We start from the raw sequence: 6000 nt of genomic DNA, 5'->3' as shown, positions 1-6000 counted from the left end.
TGTTGCATCCTTCACTCTAAATTAATTACCTCCCAGCTGGCACTCCCAGGAAGGATTACAATGCAATGTTTTGCTTGCACTACCAATGGTAAAAAGTATCTGAAGGAGAAGTGTCATCATTGTATCTACTGTACGTGGCTTCTAATGTAGCTGTATTTTTTTACAAATACAAAGTGAATTTGTGTTAAAATACATAAGAACACATCTCTGCCAATTTAGATTAAATAAAACAGGTACATAATATTTTATATTCAGTTGTATATTATAATATTAAACCAAGCATCTTTCACTCTTATCCAGTAATATCCACTAAACAGCATATCACTGCTTTTCTGAAATGTATTCCGTCTATCTTTATGTTAGCTTACTGCTTTAAATCTTTTCAGCATACCAATCTGTAGCATTTAATACTAATTAAAAGGGATGCATTTTTTTTTAAATTCCTAGTATAATCACCAATTGAAATGTTAATTGCCCACATCTTATAGCTCAAACACAAACCTGTCCTGGGAAATCGTCACAGAAAAAGTAGCAAGTAGTGAGTAAAATAATTAGAATTTAGATACTCAAGCACACTGTTCCCTCATTTAAAATCTTACAAATAGTTAGCACAAGTAATCTGTTTGGTGTTTTTATTTTAATTTATATGAGTTGACAAATTCAGTGGGCGCCTTCTTTTTATGTGACAGTAACTTTGTTAACAAAATATAACAACTGGATAACACTCTACAGGTTTGTTGCCCTTCCAGGTCTGCTGTTTCCTAAAGTTTGACAGTGAATTATTATTAAAAACATCAGGTCTCAAAAAGACAACGAGCCTATGAATAAAGGCTAAAACGCACATTATTGCTATTAAATTGATGTTTAGAAAGCTCTATTGAAACATCAATGAACCAAAATAATGCCCCCTCGTTTGTCCCATGCATGCCAGGAAGCAGATTTGGGGTGTGGCTTTGGGAAAAGTGAGCGAGGAGTTACCAAACATTATATTGAAATTCACACATGTCCGCAGTACACCTGGCTATGACACTTTTTCACAGTGGGAGAGCAACTGTTCCCAGCGTGCAGTCTACATGTGGCCACTTAAGGAAAAGGAACTCACTGCTGCAGCTATTCTTAGATGTACCATGGCTCGAGGATCATTGAACATTTTATGTAATTCTCATGTACATTTTATGTAGAGTATGGGAAAAATCTTGTCTTGTCTTAACAAGACAACCGCTGACAATCTGCAATAAATCTAACACATTTTTGACAGATTTCTTATATCTGGCACAAATACATGGCGAAATTTTTTTTTATGCATAGAACCAGTGCTATGTTTACATAATTATCTAAAACAATATCTAATTAAAAAAAATAAAGCAAAGAAAAATATGAACTGTTAGTAGGGAAGCATAGACGAAAGAAATGTTTTCAGTTTTCGCATTTTTATGTTGTATCAAGTCTTTACAATCTATTACAATTGCTTTAGCATTTTGCACAGCTGTGCAGTGTTTTATTTTGGAGCTTTGTCTTGTAGCACCCACACATGATAATATACATTAATATAATTTAGTGTAATATTAACTTCAGCAATCATGATAGCAAAATTATAGATTTTTGTGTTGTGCAAATTGAATGTTCTTTCTTTCTCTGACTATTAACCAAAGCATACCCTTGAGATAGATTTTTGGTCATGATGGGGATACATAATGCCTTTTGTTCTAATATCTCGACCAAAGAAAAATCTCTCATTTTCAGTTGCTTAAAATTATGTTACATTTCTCAAAGTAAACTATATAAAACTTGTATGACTCCCCAGTAATAACTTAAAGAGAAATATTTAGAAATTCTAGTGAAAGAATCGCAGGTTCTAAATGTACAAAACTACTTACAGTTATTTCAGCTATAGCAACCAGGGGATCTGTGCTGATCTTTCGGTAGCACAGGTGTTTTGCTAATCTAATTTAATGATGTAGCTAACAGCAACTTGGTGTATAGCATTTCATTTGGAATGAAAAGAAACCAGCATAAAAAAGTAATGAACTGGCAAGAACACACATTCATAAACAAGCTGAGAAACCAGGGAGCAGGTCCTAAAGTGGAGAAATGAATAAGAAATTGGTCCAGAGATAGGTGACAGCGGGTAGAAGTAATTTGAGTTCATTGGAAGGAAGGGAAAGGGAACAGTGGGTTGTCAGTTATGGTGCTGGAATAAAAAGATTATCTTTATGCAGTGAAAAACATCTGCGGCTGGTTATAACACTCAACTTGTACAAAACCTTGTAAAACCTGAAAAGTATGGTAACTACATTTAAAAGCAGAGAGGATGAAAGTGAGAGAACCAGGATACAGAAAGCCGGGAGCCAAGTGTATGACAATAGATGTAGTGGCATCATTCAGTCACAAATGTTGTCCATACAGTTTAGTACAATTTTGCATCAGAAAATGAGGCATGGTGGCCAAGACACCAGCCAAGAAAGATGTGTGGCATGAGAGCTCCGTCTGTGAACCAAATGAAAGAGGGGAAAAGTCTAATTAAATGAAACATTAAATCTATATTAGCTAGGGAAAACCCTCTCCAACATCAGCGGAACCCCAGTCAACAGTTCGGGTGACATTTTGAAGCCCACACACAAAATACATCTGACCGGGAGCCCCGCGATTCCAGACGAGGTCCACAAAATGGCCGCCACTTTATGAGAACAGCAGGGGGTGAGCAGCGCTGTGCAATCCTACAGGGAACAACCCCACAGCGACTGGAGCAGGAATCGGGGTAGGCTGTGAGGTCCTCAGGGAGTTGGGAGGGGCAGAGGTACCGGCAGGAGAGATCGCAGTGGCGGGGTGATCGACCGGCTCAGGTGGAGGTGTGCAGGCTAATAGAGCCACAACAAAATGTCTGTCGGGGGTCTGTAGGTGAGCGGAGATAAACGCAGACGGTAAAAGATACCTGCAGTGCCGTCTCCCTCCCCCTGAGGCTGCAGGCAATACACTCAGCTCCTCACCAGTGCTGGATTTGGAGGGGTTGGAGGCCCCCCCCCCTGGTGGCCAGTAGGGAGCCCATGGTGCCAGTGCAGATCGGGTGAAGCACCAGTGTGCAAAATGGCCACCGGTCCCACGAGGAACACATAAATAAGGTGCGAGGGGGGAATTAGTGCTGCTGAGTCCCTGAAGTGACAGACTTGAGTGCTGATTCAGAGGGGAAGGATAACAGAGGCCCCTGAGGGTGGCTGGGGGAGGAGGGCTGCAGAGCAGAGCCCTGTTGTTGGCTTGGGTGGGGGGGAGAATGTTATAGGCTCTGCAGCAAAGAATGTATAAGGCATAAAGACACATTACAGACTATTAAAAAAATTTGAAGGGGAGTCGCATGCACGGCAGCAACGGGCATGGATGTCTGATATAACAGCTCAGTCCTGCCCAGCCGATTAACTGAAAGAACACAACATAAAACCTATACAGATCATACTTAATTGAGCATAATCCACAAGGTGAGCATTCAGGGATGCCTATCAAGGCAAAAACAAAGAAAATCTCGCCAGATCTAACAAGTTTTTTTCACAAAATCGGACTAAGCATAGGCAATGGAGATGCTGGCCGGGGCAGAGAGCAGGAGCCCCAATGTGGAGGGAATCCCAATGACGGAGGGAAACATGGCTATTATAAAAACTATGGCCACCAAAACAGATATCGTAAAACTATTTGAAGAGTTGAAGAATATGTTTCAGGAGGATATAAAGGAGATAAGGAGTGACATCGCCATAGCTGGTGGAAGAGCTGATTAGCTGGAATAGAAGCTGGATCCAGCAATAAAAATTCCGCATAAAAATATAAAAACAACAGCTTACCTAAAGGGTCAGCTATCAGAGATATCTGAGTGACAGGAGGTCTCAGAAAACAGGGATCACAGGAAAAACATTCGGATCCATGTCCATCCGTGTCGTCCCTGAGTCAGTGCTGGAAGTAGAAAACTTAATCTCAAAATGGCTGAATGTAATGCTAACGGAAAAGACTGAGGACGAGATTGCACTAGATTGGTGCCATAGGGCCCTCAGGAGCAGGCCACAACAGGGAGACCCTCCAAGAGATATCATCCTCAGGTTCCATTTTTTTTAAACAAAAGAAGCCGTGTGCAAAATAACTCGATCCACCAACAATCTTGTATATGAGAAAATAAAGTCACACATTTTCCAAGATCTGTCCACTTTGACTCTTAGTAGAAGATGCAGACTACAGCCTATTACCAAAGTACTGTGCGACAATGGGCTGCATTTTCAATGGTTTTCCCCTTTTTGTTTACTAGTTATCAAAGATGGAAGGGCAAACATCCTTTGGGAGCACTCAGAAGGTGCTGCCTTCCTAAAGAAGCTAGAGATTCAAAGTACAGTGCCTCTCCTAGATCCAGGAGAAGAGGCCACCCTGGAGTCTGCATAGTGAGAAATTAGGAGGCTCTTCTTTTCTGGCCACCATTTTCGGCAGGTCTTCCTGCCATTTGTTCCACCGGAGTGGGAAACGTGGGAGATGGCATCTCCCTTGAGGAGTATCTTAGCTCTTGTGGCGAGACGATCTGGACTTTCAGTGCTACACTACATAGGAGGGTAAGTGCCTGTCGGAGAGGTCTCAGATCTGAAATGCCATTATCCTGTAGTGGCAGGGAGAGGAAGGGTAGAGGCAGGGATGGGCCCTGGGGGACCATTAAGCAGTCTGAGATGGAGGAAGTCGGACACGGAGACAGAGACAGGCATTTACATTGAAGCGCTAGCTGGGCGGGTACTTCTCTTATCCTGCACGGAGCTGATGAGCGGTCCGGTTACCTATTGCAGCCCGAGCACAACAAGATACAGTTATAAGGCGGCGCCTTGGGTTGTGACTGTTCGGACAGGTAATTAATCTCATGAACTCATGCTGGGGCTTTCAATTGTCCGGTTAGGATGTCCGATGAAGGAATTTGCCCTCCAACGTACAAATGCATACTGAATCCTTAAGTTAATCCTCCCGATTACATACATATAAAATCCTATCAGGGAGGCAGACTTAGCATCTACACAGTAGCGCACTGTCTATAACACACAATGGTAGTGGAGTGGGCCATGTGACAGGTCTCTACACAATATTGAAGGAGTCAGGTAATTAAAAAGGCTAAGGAAACATCAGTTTTCAGAATATGTCAATATTTATTTGGCATGGGGGTGAGCTTAGAGACTAAGTACTTAGAGGTCTAAGTTTAGGATGAGAGGTAAAATCAGGAGGGAGGTGAGTAACTGGAGGCGGGAATAGGGTAAGTGCTTACTTAGACTGAAATAAAAATGTAGCACACGCAGTAGAGGGTTATCATAGATGGACATGAGAGGCGTTGGAGAGTTCTCACCCACCCCCCACCCCCGCACAGAGGGAGAGGTCAGGAGTTGAGGGAGGGTTGATGGGCCTTGGGGTCTCCTTTGCGGTTCGGTCGGAAGCATGTGGAATGGTTAAACAGTTCAAGCAGTTGTTCTAGGCCAGATTAAAGTTTAGCTTACAGTATGTTTACCCAGTGTCTAAGGTTTCAGTGTCATGTATTTAATATGTATAAAATGGTTTAGGTTCAAAGTTCTTTGTTTGTCCCTAAAGGGTTTGTAGTACAAATGTTATAATGTAAGATTCTTGCAGTCACAGGAAGGAAACTGTTAAAGATATTTGTAATAGTACTACAGTATATAGAGAATATGAATTTGTAACGGGTTCATTGTGGTTGCGTTCACAAGGTTTAATTACAGGGTTCTGCAAAGGTGTGAGCAGTTTGTTATGATATTAATTGTCTTTATGTGATATTCACAATATGTTAGGCTGTTCTTGGTTTACGTATTGTTTTCTGATTTTATGACTCATCAGGCTGGGCAGTGGAGTTTGTACCCCTGCTTCATGCATGCATTCTCATATAGGTGATAGGGGTTATTCACCTATCAAGGGCTCCTGGGAAGACCTTTTGCTCAGGACGCTGGACCATCATTTCCAGTGGTCCAGTTGGTAATTTCCGCCTAAGGG

The 6000-nt window shown here is 41.9% G+C and overlaps 1 long non-coding RNA gene across 2 annotated transcripts in view; it reads left to right on the top strand.

Annotated features, from left to right (window-relative positions):
- The first annotated feature begins 2432 nt into the window (after nucleotides 1-2432).
- The window catches only part of LOC142494361 (uncharacterized), a 34129-nt gene continuing 30561 nt past the window's right edge, over nucleotides 2433-6000 (top strand). Inside the window, exon 1 of one of the 2 annotated variants that reach the window (XR_012801393.1) lies at nucleotides 2433-2758. This is a non-coding gene — a long non-coding RNA (uncharacterized LOC142494361). Of the gene's footprint in view, nucleotides 4578-6000 lie in introns of both variants that reach the window. The other variant, XR_012801394.1, reaches the window with a different exon arrangement.

This window comes from Ascaphus truei, chromosome 5 (genome assembly GCF_040206685.1).
Source record: "Ascaphus truei isolate aAscTru1 chromosome 5, aAscTru1.hap1, whole genome shotgun sequence".
Taxonomy (NCBI): Eukaryota; Metazoa; Chordata; class Amphibia; order Anura; family Ascaphidae; genus Ascaphus; species Ascaphus truei.
Note: the sequence above shows the minus strand (reverse complement) of the source record. Positions and strands in the feature narration are given on the sequence as shown.